A 13,347-nucleotide genomic window follows, 5' to 3' on the forward strand; every position below is an offset into this window, starting at 1 on the left:
ACAAGACTTACAAGGTCCCTGCATTTGTGAAGCAAATCTTCTGGGGCAGGTTGAGAAAGAAGGCAAATATATCAATGAAAGTCAATATCTAACATAATTTTGAATAGTGATAAGAGCTATGAACAGAAGTAAAGCAGAGTGATGTGGCAGAGAAGCACTGGGGAGGCTCCTTTAGGAGTGGTCAAGGAGGCCTTCCTGGGGATGGTGTCTTCTGAGCTCAGATTTGGGTAACAAAAAGAGCCATGTGAAACTGGGCATAGGGACTGACTTAAAATAGTCCATGGTACATGGTACATCACCTCAGAGAGAGGAGGTGAGAAGGACTTATAGTTAACCATGAACTGAACAGGGATATTTTTTTCCCTTCTCTCCGAAACCTCACTGAAAATGACAGTCTTCTAGGCACAAATTCACAGGTCCAGAGAGAAGAAAGCCAATGACAGGGACAAGAGGAATACACAAAATTTTCAAGGCTAGAAAATGAGGAGACAAATGGTAACCAAGTTAGCAGAGTAAAGATGGTAAAAATCAAAGTCTGCAAGGGGAAGGAGCCAATCTGAGGCCAGCCTGCTGACTGCCAGCCCCCTGGAGACACTCAGCCTGGGGGGCACCAGCCCCCTGGAGGGGGAGGGCAGGTGGGGATGGACACAAAAGGAGGTGAGGATGTGTAAAAGTTGCAGCTAAGACTTCCAATGTTCCAGAGCCAAAAGTCATGAGTCTCCATCTTCAGAGAATCCCTGAGTACCCAGCTTGATGAAAGAAGAAAATAAGGCAATTATTAACTCCTGGAAAAACAAATAACACAAAATAGAAACTGTAGTTGTAAAGTACTGCACAGCTTAGCTGAGAACAATATTTACATAATTACAATATTGTAAACCCCAAATACTGATGTAGCCCAAAACTGTGATGTGGTAAGATTGGGTGCTTGTGGGAGGACAGTAATCCGTGTGTAAGAGAACTTAGTGCTCGCCTTCCATACTAGGAAGCCATCAGATACTGTCTAAAATTGAGAAAGAAAGGAGAAATACAATATAAGCATGTGATTAAGAAATAAGGAAGGTGGCCATTGGAGGCACACTAGAGTATCGGCCATGCGCAGGCAGGGACTTGGTCTGTTGGGGGTCACTGCTCCACCCGCAGGCCCACAGCAAGCTTGGTTACACAGCAGGTGCTCAGTTCCCACTGGCTTCCTGCTCTCAAAGGCCTTGTAGTGAGTGCTGTTGGACGCGATGCACATGCATCACTTTCATAGAAATGAAAATGAAACATTTTAAGGAAAAATAAAAAGGCCAATGTGTCTGGCATAGCATAACAAGAAGTGGGGAAGCAAGCAATAGAAGGACATGAGGTTAGGAGGTCAGCCAGCCCAGGTCATGGAAGCCAAAACTGGAATCTTTTTAGAGAATCTTGAGTCATCTGGGGACTCTCCAGCCTGCCAGCCACACCCTCAGGGGAGAAACCTCAAGTTCCTCCCCAGGGCCATGCGGTGGATGACAACCACAGCTGCTGCCGGCCCAGGGCCGCCCTTCTCGCTTCAGCTGGGTTTCCATGCACATACCAGGGCACACTGCCTGAACAGTTGTGCCAGATGATGTGGCACTAGGCAGGCTAGGACCCCAGGGTCTGGCAGTGTTCCCAGTCTTGGAGAGAGGCGGTTCTGCCCCTACAGAGGGGACATGGAGGCACCCGGGCAAGGGTCTGCTGTGGGTTGGACAGAAAGGGACACATGTGCCCTCCCTCCAGGCCCCGACAGGCCTGGGCAGGGGAGGCCACAGTGAAGCATCTGGCTCCAGTCCCACCCAGGCTGGAAGGCGACCTCGGGGCCCAGGGCCACTCTGAGAGGCCTGCTGTAGATCTGTCCAGGATGGTGCTCCGCAGGACACTGTGACAAACGCTTCCAAGCAGAGGTGTTTTACAGTGCCGAGTTTTAGCATTTCTGCCTCCCAGCAGCAAAGAGGCAGGTCTCCTCAGAAGAGGCTCCTCCAGACCAGCTGCGGCCAGAGTGCACAGCCGACCATGCCTCAGCGAGGGCACTGCCTCCAGCCTGTGCTGGCGGGGCTCGGCCTCATGGACCACCTTGGCTGCCACCCCAGCCTGCACTGGACTCAAAGGCTCAGCCATCCCAGCCTTCCAGGATGAATCTGGAAACCACAGGTATTCCTTGTATAGTGAGAGAAGGGTGTTCAAATAGCTGACCTTGGGAAACTGCCATTTGGAGAGTTACAGGAATTCATTTCCTCCTCCGGTGCCCACAACTGAAACTGATTGAAGCACCTGTTGGGCGAGCAGTCAGGATGCCCCCAGCATACTTAGACAAGCAGCTTCCTTTGCCCTTCTAGGGATAGATTCCCACCATCCTGGGCCTGGAGGCTATTGTGTGTGCTTGGGTATTAGAGACCCAAGCAGCAGCTGGAAGGATGTTAGACTTGCACACTCAGAGATGCCCCCCAGGTTGTTCTGTGAGGAACACAGAGCTGGGGCCATGCCAGGGGGAGCTGCTGGGATGACCTTGTCCCTGGGAGCTATGCAGGGACAGGGAAGAAGGGCACGGAGCCACATGCCCCTAATGCGGCTTCTTCTCCTGCTGGGACCTTCTGCCAGCTGGTCTCTGTGTTGCCTGAGCCATCAGGAAAGCTTGCTGAAAGTTGCAGCCTGGCCCAGATTGCATGGTGGGAATGTGGGTGAAACCCCAGCAGGTCAGCCAAGGTGACTTCTAGGCACGGAGGTTACAAGAAATGTGCCTGTCTTTTTTACACTCTTTCTGTCAAACATTTCTGTAAGAACCAGTGTTATTTTTAATACATATTAAATATGTAGTATTTTAATATGTTAATAAAGTCAGTTAACATAATTAATGTTAATCTAATATTTTAACATAAACAAAAAATTATTATTTTTATCTCTGTTCTTTACAACTTCAGTTCTACCTCTTACATGCAGCCTTCCTGGATTACCCAAAGTGAGCTCTTCCTGGGACTTAACACCATCTAGTGACCCCAAAACTTCAAAGTCCAGTGATGTCAGGAGCTGGGTTGTATGGTGGTTTGGGGAGGCAGAGGGTCAGAGCCAATGTTCCCTGATTCTAATCCAGTCCCATTATTTAACAAGGAGGGGTAAATAGTGGCTCTAGGATTTAACCCTGGACTGAATTCCAACCAGCATTGCCTCTGAAGTCCCCAAACCCATATAGGTCCCAACAGACATGTGTTGAGAAAGAAATAATGATGAGAGACGAGGAAAATTATAACTCCCCACATCCCCACTTCTTTCCTCTGTTACAACCCCCTAAACTCAGTGTGAAACCACTCTTTTATGATCAGGACAAAGCAGGGGTGGCCTGTCTCTGACCCATGACACCTTAGGGCCTCTGCTGGATGCATCCGGAGGCTCTTCACTTCCATGTCCGGCACCTAGGCCAGGAGCACATCAGGGCGGGGCCAGCTGGGTCTGTGGACGTGAGCACCTGCACACAGCCTCCGCAGGTGCCTAGGGGTTCCTTGGGGCATGGGCGGCAGGCGCTGAGTGCAGGCATCCCAAGAGAACTGGTCAGAAGCTGCATGGCCCTTTCTGATGCAGTGTTTGAAGTCACACAGTGTCAGTCTGCCTTCCTGTCAACTTAAAACTGGTCAAAGCAGCCCACCCAGTTTTAAGAGGAGGAGACATAGACCCCGTCTCACAGTGGGAGGAATGATGGAGAACTTCCAGCCATTTTTTTTGTTCTACACACCCCTTCTGCAATTTCTCACAGACAGTGACTATTCGCAGCGCCACCTACCCTGCACTCCCCAGCGTGCCAGCACATCTCTTCGGGCAGGGCCCTGGCAGGGATGTTCTCCTCCTGTGCGCAGACTGGCACAAGTCCAGATGGGACTGGAGTGGGCATGGAAGGTAGAGGTGGGATCTGAGAAAGAGTAAGAGGTCTTGGTGGCTGGCAGAAAGCAGGCGGAGGCGGAGGGAGGAAGCCAGGGTAATGGGGAGGCTTGAAGCCTCCTCCTGCCTCAGAAGGAAAGTGCTGATAAGGATAAAACTGGGTTGGGCAGTTGGGGCAGAAAGAGAAGACTGTGAGCTTGGCGGGAACGTGTTGAGTTGAAAGGTTTGACAGCCACCTCATCTTTCCAGGCTGAGCGCCAGCACCTCCTCCTCCAAGAAAGCCTTCCCTGCTACTGCAGGTGGGATCACTGCTCCCTCCTCTGGGCTCCAGAAAACCCTCTCCAGCCACCATCACACTGGATGGGAGCCCACTGACGCAGGCCTGATGCGTCCTAGGGCCCTCAGCCTCACCCAGGGCAGGAGAGAGGCACCCCCAGGCCGAGATGCCTCTCCGGCAGACAGGCCACCAGGGGCCAGGGCCCCTCAAAGAGCAGCCAGGCACCTCCAGGATTGAGTTCTGGCTCTTTGGTTCCCTGGTGTGTGACTCTGGGGTGTTATGGAATTTCTTAACTGCTCTGAGCCTGTTACCTCTGGAAAGTGGGGTTTTTAGTAGTATTCATAAAGAATTAAGGTGAGGATTAGCATGTGCCGGTATGCCTCCATGTGCCTGGCTCAGCACAGGCTTTGAGGCCTGGGGGCAGGAGGAGGCCCCAGGATCTGGGCAGAGTCAGCAGCCTCCCAGGGTGTTGAGCTGGGCCTGTTGGGTCACCTGCAGAACAAACCTCAGAGGCCCCTCCCTCAGGGCGTCCAGTGTGAGCCAAAGACATGCAAAGGGAGGGTGGGACCTCCTCCCAGTACCTAGGGGGGCAACCAGATTTAGAGGAGGTTGGGGTCTGTCACCACCCTCTAAGTTACTCAGAACAACACCATGAGTGGGATGCCTCAGGTGTGGAATCAGAGGCGGCTTCAAAATGTGGCAAGGTGGGAGAGTGCAAACTGTCCCCTCCCATCCCTACAGCCAGCCCTCTGCGCCTTCACGGGGACAAGGCAGTGCGTGCCCTCTCCCCCCACCCCACATGTCTCACTGGGGCCTGATGTGCCCCTTCGGCCCTGTGTGTCTTCTGCTTCGGCCCACAGGGAGCAGCCCCATCTCCTCTGCAGCTGCAGAGCTCTGCCCCCACGCCTCTCCCCAAACACGAGGCGTTAATGATGGGCACCTGGGTGCCTTCCAGTCTTTAGAACTTACAATGTACAGCCTTCTGCAAACATCATTTCCCACATGTGTGAGTAAGTCCATCTGAAGAAGAAAGGCCCAGAATGGGGGGTGGCTGGGGCAAATCCTACCACATGGGCCTCCACAGGCTGGGCCCTGGCACCATGTCTGAGTCAGCCGGTTTCCACTGGGAAGATTTTAAGGAATATGGGTGATGGTGAGGTTGGGGGGCTAGTCTGCAAAACACCCGGCATAAATAACAGTGCAGACAGGGAGTGATAATGAGCTTGAAGAGAGAAGGGCAGAGGCGTGGTGGGCAAGACAGGGTGGCACAGGCTCCCCAGGTACCATGATGGTCCGTGAGGATGTCCGTGTGCTGAGCCTGGCCCCAGAACTGCTGGCCACACAGGTTGGGGAAGGCCCCACAGAAGGGACAGAGGCTGGGACTCAGTGTGGCCAGCAGTCAAGCACTCAGGCTGAGGAGATGGTGCACCTGGGTTCAAGTCCTGCTCTGCCACTAATTTATTAAGTGAGTCACACAGTCTAAGCCTCAATGTCCTCATCTATAAAATGGAACAATAACATCTCCTGCCTCAAATGAGACAGCTCACACAGATCCCTGTGCTCAGCACCTGCGACACACTTAGTAAATAGTCACTGTTTGACCCTGGTTGTCCACGGCTCAGCCCGGCCACACATGGGCCAGGGGCGCAAGCAGACAGGGATGTCGCGCCAGAGGGCCAGGGGTGCTGCCTCGGCCCGCCCCCCTGGGCTGCAGGGCTGTGGGTGGGCACGTAGCCTCTTTGTGGCTGCCCCATCTAGCAAATGGGAATCAGCCCCTGGAGGCTGTGGTGAGGCCTGAATGGGGGGCTCTGTGCACGCGTGGCACGCAGGAGCCCTGGGTGTGAACCGGGAGGTGGGGAGGATGGGCTGTCCAGTGGGCAGGGCAAGGAGGGTGAGGCCATCGCCAAGTCCTCCTCTGGGCCTCCTGCCCCAACGAGCAGCCGGCCAAGCAGCCTTGGGCAGCTGGTTGGTTCTGATAGATGATCACTATAAACAGCGGAAGGCACTGAGGCACCTGGGCCCCAGTGGCAGCTGTGTCCCCCACAGAGGGTTTTCAGCAGGTGAGAGAGAGCCTCAATTGGCAGGTGCCCTGGAACCTCTGGGCTGAGAGGCATGAGGTCTTGTTCTATCCACATTGAGAAAAATCAAGCAATAAAATAGCAGCAGTAATAACCATAATGGTAAGAGCACATCAAGTGTTTAAAAGGCTTGTATCCAGGATATCCAAAATTCTTACAACTCAAAAATAAGAAAACAAACAAACCCAATAAACAATGTGCAAAAAACCCAAACAGACACCTTACCAAAGAAGACGGCAAACAGGCAATGAAAAGATGCTCAGCGTTCTCCGTCATCAGGGGAATGCAAATTAAACCACACTGAGACTCCGCTGTATGCCTGATAGAATGTCTACAATGTAAAGGTCTGGCAATTCCAAGTGTCAGCCAGAAAGTGAAGAAACTGGAACTCACCCTGGCAGGACAGCAGCCTGCAAAATGGTACGACTGCTCTGTAGCACAGCTTGGCAATTTCCTACGACGTTAAATATATACCCACCCACAACCCAGCCTGCAGTTTCACTCCCCAGAGAAATGAAAACTTGTGTTTACATGCAAAAAAAATCTGTAAGCAAATACTAATAGCAGCTTTTTTCATTATAACTAAAACCTGGAAAGAACACAAATATTCATGAATTTGCGAATGGAAAATCAAATGATCGTATATCCATCCAGGGAATACTATTCAGCAACACAAAAAGGAAAGAGCTTCAGATAGGGGCACAACATGGGTGAGTTTCAAGTGCATCATGCTGAGTCAAAGAAACCACACTACAAAGGTAACATCTGCCATGACTCCATTCGTGAGCATTCTAGGAAAGGCAACTCTGGTAACACAAAACAATCGGTGTTCTGGGGGTGGGGGTGCAGGGTAACTGAAAAGGGGCACCAGAGAAATCTGGGGGCAAAGGAAAGAGTCTAAGGCTTGTGGTTGTGATTTCAGAATTATATGCATTTGTCAAAAGTCACCAAACTTACACTTAATTGGGTGAATTTTATTGCATGTAAATTATACCTTAAAAGCTGGGGAAGGAGAAGGGGAGACTGTCCAGTGAAGAAAAAGCCCTGTGCAATTGGGGCCATTGTCGCCAAGTTGCAGATGGGGAAACAGGCTCAGAAGCATGATGTGATAGGGCCAAGGTGCGTGGCACACTCTGATGAGAGCACACACCCAGAGGCGCAGGCAGAGGCTGGTGGGACAGCAGCTAGGCGGGTACGGGGCTGGGGAAAGAGGATGGCTGGAGGGAGGGCAATGGCCCTGTGGGGCAGCCCTGGTGGGCATAATGCTGGAGATGCTGAGATGTCAGGGACTGCAGGCTAGAAGGACATGTCACAGCTCCACCACGCATGAGGCAGTGGGTCAGGAGCCTTCTCACATGTCACCTCATTAATTCCTTACCACAAGCTACTGCTCAGAGGGGTTGGGTGAGTTCCCCAGGTCACACAGCAAAGCTGGCAGTGGAGCTAGTCCTGTTGGCTCCACAGCCAGTGCTCTTGCTCTGGGATACAAGGGAAAATGGGAGGTCCAGAGGACCAGTTTCCCTCCCCAACTTGATGTGCAAGTCACTGCCCTCTCTGGGCCTGTTTCCACCTCTGTAAAATGGGGCTAGAACAGACCCGCTCTCGTGGGGCTCTGGTACAGGAGAGAGAGAAGACAAGGAAGACAGAAGTGCCAGCCAGGCCTCATCCCTACCAGCCCAATCCCTGCTCTCACACCAGGTGGCAAAATGAATCAGCCTCCAAAAGGGACACTGGTTCTGCCCTCTGGGCCTCAGATCCCCCATCTTGCACTAGGGTGAATGGGGCTAAATGACACGTGGCAAACCAGGGGCCATATCTAGCACCCATGTATGCTTTGTTTTACCCCCTGGTTTTTCCTTCTTTTCCCCAAATTTTTATTATGGAAATTTTCAAGCACACAGGCAGCCTGGGCTGGCATTGTTAAGACAGGGCCACATGCTCCCTTTCTCTTTGCCTCTGTCTCTCCCCCTTAGACATACTTAGAGACATAATGTTTCTGAATCATTTCACTGCCATCATAACCTTTTGCTCTTAACTCATCAGCACATATCTCCTGCATCATCTAAATGCAGTGAAAAACTGGAAATTGACCTAAATGCCCGACAATGAGGAGCTGGTTAGATGATTCGTGTATCCATTAAATGGAGGACTCAGCGGCTGAGACAAACATGCTATATTTAGAAATGACCCACGTAGCCACCAATAAAGGACTGTGTCTAAGAGAATGGTCAGGCCTTGTTGTCTGTTGATGACGTCATGATATTCATCAATGGGAAACTATGTAGAGAAAGGTGGGGATGTCCAGGCTCCAGGATATTCTGTGAAGTGATACTCCTAACTTTGGGGTTAAAAAAATGGCAAGAAAGAATATATATTTGTATTTATTTTTGTTTATGGAAAACTCTGGAAAAATGAATAGGAAGCAAGTAAAAATGAATGCTTCACTGTATGTGTCAGGGAGAACTGGGAAGACGGGAAACAGGAGCAGAAGGTAGAATGTTTTGTAGGGCCAGTGTATATTTTGTTTCAGTTTTTGAAACATGAACACAAACCTAATCAAAAATTAAATAATATTCTTAAAAGAATGGTTCTGTAGTTTTCAATATGTTAACAAAGGAAAATGTTTACAGTATATTGTTAAAAGGGGAAAAAATCTACCACACAATGTATATGATTTGATTCCACTCTCATTGGAAGAACACCATGGGTTTGCAGAGTCCGGGCGAGCAAGAGCTCGGCCTGCCTTCCTCACTGCTGTGCTCCCAGAACCCTGAACACAGAGAGCTGCTTGACAAACACTGAACAAGCGAGCCAATAAAAGAGTGGATGAATGAATGGCTGTAAGAACACGGCATCTTGGAGGACACACAGCCAGACTCTGAACAGTGGCAGGCTTAGCAGGTGTCTTCTTGATATTTTTCAGCTTATTCAGAAATTCTAAAATGAGTACCCCCTCAAGCATCTAATCAGGAAAGGAAACAATAATGGCTCTGTCACAGGCATGGGGGTGTCTCAGGCCCAGAGGGGGCCAGGGGGTGGGCTCACTGCTAAGAACATTGGGCTGGTGACCAGGGCAGGCCTCCCACCTGCCTACCCACACTCATCCACACAGCCTGGCAGAGCTGAGGACCTGAGGGTTGCCCAGCACTACAGGAGGGAAGGTGAGGCCCAGAGGGGCCTGTGACTGGCCTGGAGTCACACAGCAGCACCAGGATGGAAGGGCCAGGCCTACTCAGGTATCAGCTTCCAACATAACACCTGGACACCCGATGGAGTTATTCATACCTGTCAACTCCATCTCACAGATGAGGAAACTGAGGCCTGGGGATTGAGAGCAAGGCTCTGGAGACAGACTGGTTCAAATTCTAAATATGTCACTTAACTTTCCTGGGAGCCTCCTCCTCATGGGGCCTCAGTTTCCCTCCCCTCCAAAGGGTGGAGGTGTCAGTGCCAAGCCCATGAGCAGCCTTCCATGCAGCATTTCTGTGAGAACCACAGTGCTCAGCACAACAGATATGGCCACTGTTGTCACTGCTTGTCTGGACTGGTGCAGGGGTCCCCTGCCTCTCTCCTTTCCTCTCCATGGCCCACACCTCCCTGGGTCCTCACAACTGAGGCTGTTACACAGTTCCATGGAATCCTACAGAACACGGCAAGGAACAGGCCACCAACACACAGCCACCAACACACATGGCAGCTTGGCCGAAGCAAAGGTGTCATGCTGACCGAAGGCAGTGGGCTCAGAAGGCCATGAGCTGTGTGACTGCATTTATATGACACTAGAAAAGGCAAGACAATAGAGGTGGGTGGTTTAGGAGGTGATAAAACTTTTATGACTTGATTCCGATGGCAGCCACATGACATTGTATACATTGTCAAAACTACATGAAGAAAGGGATCATTTTTAGTGCACATAAATACTAAATACCACTTGAAATTTTTTAAATAAACAAAAACCTCACCCATGATGGGTACACTGGGATTTATTTTACTATTCCATTTACATTTAAGATTGAAATTTTCCAGCATTAAAAAGAAACACAAGAAAACCTAAGACTGTATCCTCAAAATCCTCCTGTGGCTCCCTCCTGGCTCAGAGTAAAAGCTAAGAGCCCCACCCTGTTCTTCAAACACTCCTCAGGGCCTTGGCACTGGCTGTCCTCTGCCTTGACCACTCCTTCCCCGCCACCTGATATCTCCTGACTCACTCCCTTACCTGCTTCAAGTCTGTCATTAAAAAGACCCCAAGTCAGTTGAGCTATGTCCTGGCCGTCCCGCCGGAAACCTCCTCCAGGGTCTTGCCCCACACCCTCCCAGACGAATCCCTCTCGGGGGCACTTGTCCCCACAAGATGGACCGTGTATTTATGTATTTCTTTATTATCTCCCTCTCTTCCAGAACATAAGCTCCTAAAGGGCAAGGAGCTTGTTTTGCTTTGTTCACTGTTGTGTACCCTTAGAATAGCACTTTACATAGTAGATGCTCAATAAATATTTGCTAAATGAATAGATAATTGACTGAATAAATGATATCCTTATCCATGCAGCCCCACCAGGCCCGAGCCATAGGTGCTTTCAACACCCAGGGCCCATCTCCTCCAAGACTACTGGGACTCCACTTTGCTTTCAAACTTCAGTGGTCTCACATTGATTCACCCCTCCCCGAAGTCTTTTTCATGACCAGCATGTTCTGGGTCAAAAGATAGAGCAAGTCCATTCAACTCAGCAGACATCAATTGCTCACTTTACTCTTTTATTGATCCATAGGCTTGTTCCACAAAGGATTTATGCAAGGTTTAAAGACTCCAGCAAATTAATAGACATTCAAAAGTAGGAGAGAAAGAAATGAGTCAAAAACAGGGAGGATCTAGGGCTCTTAGGATGGGCCTGGTGTGCACTGGACCCTGCCAGAGACTTATTCAATAAGGGGCCTCCCTGGACCCAAGCTGGCTGGTAAGCACCAGTGAGGGCTTCCCAGAGAAGGTGATGTTTGGACAACACCAGATGCAAAGGCCCAAATGGGGCACGGCATGTCCTGTTCATGGAATTTCCAGACACTTCTTCTGGCCTCCCCACCCTACTCAAGTACTTTGTAAACAAAAGAAGTCACCTGAGACATATGCAAGGTCACATCTTGCTTGCTCAGGATTGCAGCCAGCCCTGACTCAGCTGAGGTCAAGGCCCCTTCTGACCCCAGAATCCCTTTCTGTCTCCTTGTATATAATGACCTACACCTCAGCCGTCTTTTGTTTTCGAACTCTATAATAAGACACTTGCTTAAAAAAAAAATGCTAGGATATTCTCAGTAATATCTGACAAAGGACTGAAAACCAAACTCCAACAACTCAAAAAGAAGAAAAATGAGTAGGCAAAATACTTAAACAAGCTTTTCACAAAAGTGGATACCCAAATGGCCAAGGAGCATATGGAAAAGGCTCAGGACCATCAGTCATCAGGCAAATACAAATGAAAGCCAGTGAAAGCCCATGTCACACTAATCATAATGGCTAAACTTAAAAAAGACTGGAAACACTGTGACACCAAGTGAAACTCTCAAAATTGTTGATAGGAGTGTAAAATGGTACAGCCACTTCAGAAAAGGTCTGCAATTTCTCCTAATAGTAAAAATACACCTTGTATGAGATCCACAGTGTATTCCTGGTGGCTCCCAAGAGGCATGCTACAATAAGGACACCAAAAGATGTGTTCAATGATGTCCACAGCAGGTTGATTCAAAATAGTCAAAATAGTCAAGCAACCCAAATGTCCATCAACAGGTGTGTGGCTAGCACACAATGGGATACTATTGAGTGATGAGGAAGACACAAAAGCACGGATGAATCTCACACATTCAATGCTGAACAAAAGGAAGCTGGACACTAAAAAGTAGGTACTTGTGGATAAAATGAGAATTCCTGTGGTTGACTAGCTCACTGCACACCTGTGGGCAATACATGGCTGTTGACTCTATATGAAGAGCTCTGCCCAGTGCTCTGGGCATGACACAGTGGCAGGGCTGCAAGGCTGCAGGAGAGCAGAGCAGAGGCTGGAGTGCTGGCAGCGCCAAGGACAGAGGCCCAGAGGACAGCTCTGCAGGATGACTGTGCAGAGAGACCCGGAGGATGGCTGTGCAGGACGGCTGTGCAGGCAGAGGAGCCCAGAGGACAGCTGTGTGGACAGAAGGGCCCAGAAGATGGCTGTGCGGGACGACTATGCAGAGGGGCCCAGAGGACGGCTGTGTGGGCAGAGGGGCCCAGAGGACAGCTGTGAGGACAGAGGGGCCCAGAGGACGGCTGTGCAGGATGGTTGTGCAGAGAGGCCCAGAGGACGGCTGTGCGGACAGAGGGGCCCAGAGGCAGAGACCAGCTTGTTGCATGCAGACTCACTTTGAGTGAATGGGACTCTAGTGACTGACCTGCCACTTGGAAATAAAGTTGGGTATAACCCTTTCATCCCAAGAACGTTTTGCTGTCAATTTCTTTGGTGACATTGAATCCATAGTGAACTTGCCAGGGGCTGAAACCCATTGGCAAGACAGTACTACATGATTTTGTTTTTATGATGTTCTAGGAAAAGCAAATGAGTCAATGACGCTAGAAGTCAAGGATAGGTTACCTCATGGGATGGGGCACCGGTTAGAAGGGCCCAGAGAACCACAAGTGTTCCCTATCTTGATTTGGGTGGTGGTCACATGGGAGTGAACGAGGAGCTTACACCTTAATTAACCAACTAGTAAACAGTGACCTACAGTCACGGAGTTCAGCGCACAGCTGTGGATGAGAGGGACTGTAGCTTCTGGTGCGAAAAAGATGGAACTGGACGTAGGCTGGTCGAGTCCCTTCTCAGAGAATAATCCTCTCCTTCCCGCAGTCCTGTGACTTCTCAAGCAAGTCCCTGCCCCTCAGTTTCCCCATCTGCGGAGTGGGGCGCAGTCATCGCCGAAGCCTCCCCTGCGCTTCTGCCTTTGGGAGAAGGTGGCACTTCACCCCCGTCCCCAACAGGGCTTGTCAGATCATCTCTGAGCAGCACCGGCCCTCCCAGGGCCCAGCTGTGTGCGACTCACGAGGCGCTGGCACTGCTCTGGGCCTCTGCTTCCGCGTCTGTAAAACGGGGGTCAAGT

General features: G+C 50.4%; 1 long non-coding RNA gene across 2 annotated transcripts in view; it reads right to left on the reverse strand.

Annotated features, from left to right (window-relative positions):
- Window positions 1-10,193: 10,193 nt before the first annotated feature.
- Window positions 10,194-13,347, reverse strand: part of LOC118913857 (uncharacterized) — a 29,755-nt gene continuing 26,601 nt past the window's right edge. For both annotated transcript variants that reach the window (XR_005025383.2, XR_005025379.2), the window contains one exon: window positions 10,194-13,327. This is a non-coding gene — a long non-coding RNA (uncharacterized LOC118913857). The remainder of the gene's footprint in view (window positions 13,328-13,347) is intronic.

The sequence above is a fragment of the Manis pentadactyla genome, chromosome 4 (genome assembly GCF_030020395.1).
Source record: "Manis pentadactyla isolate mManPen7 chromosome 4, mManPen7.hap1, whole genome shotgun sequence".
NCBI classification, from domain to species: domain Eukaryota; kingdom Metazoa; phylum Chordata; class Mammalia; order Pholidota; family Manidae; genus Manis; species Manis pentadactyla.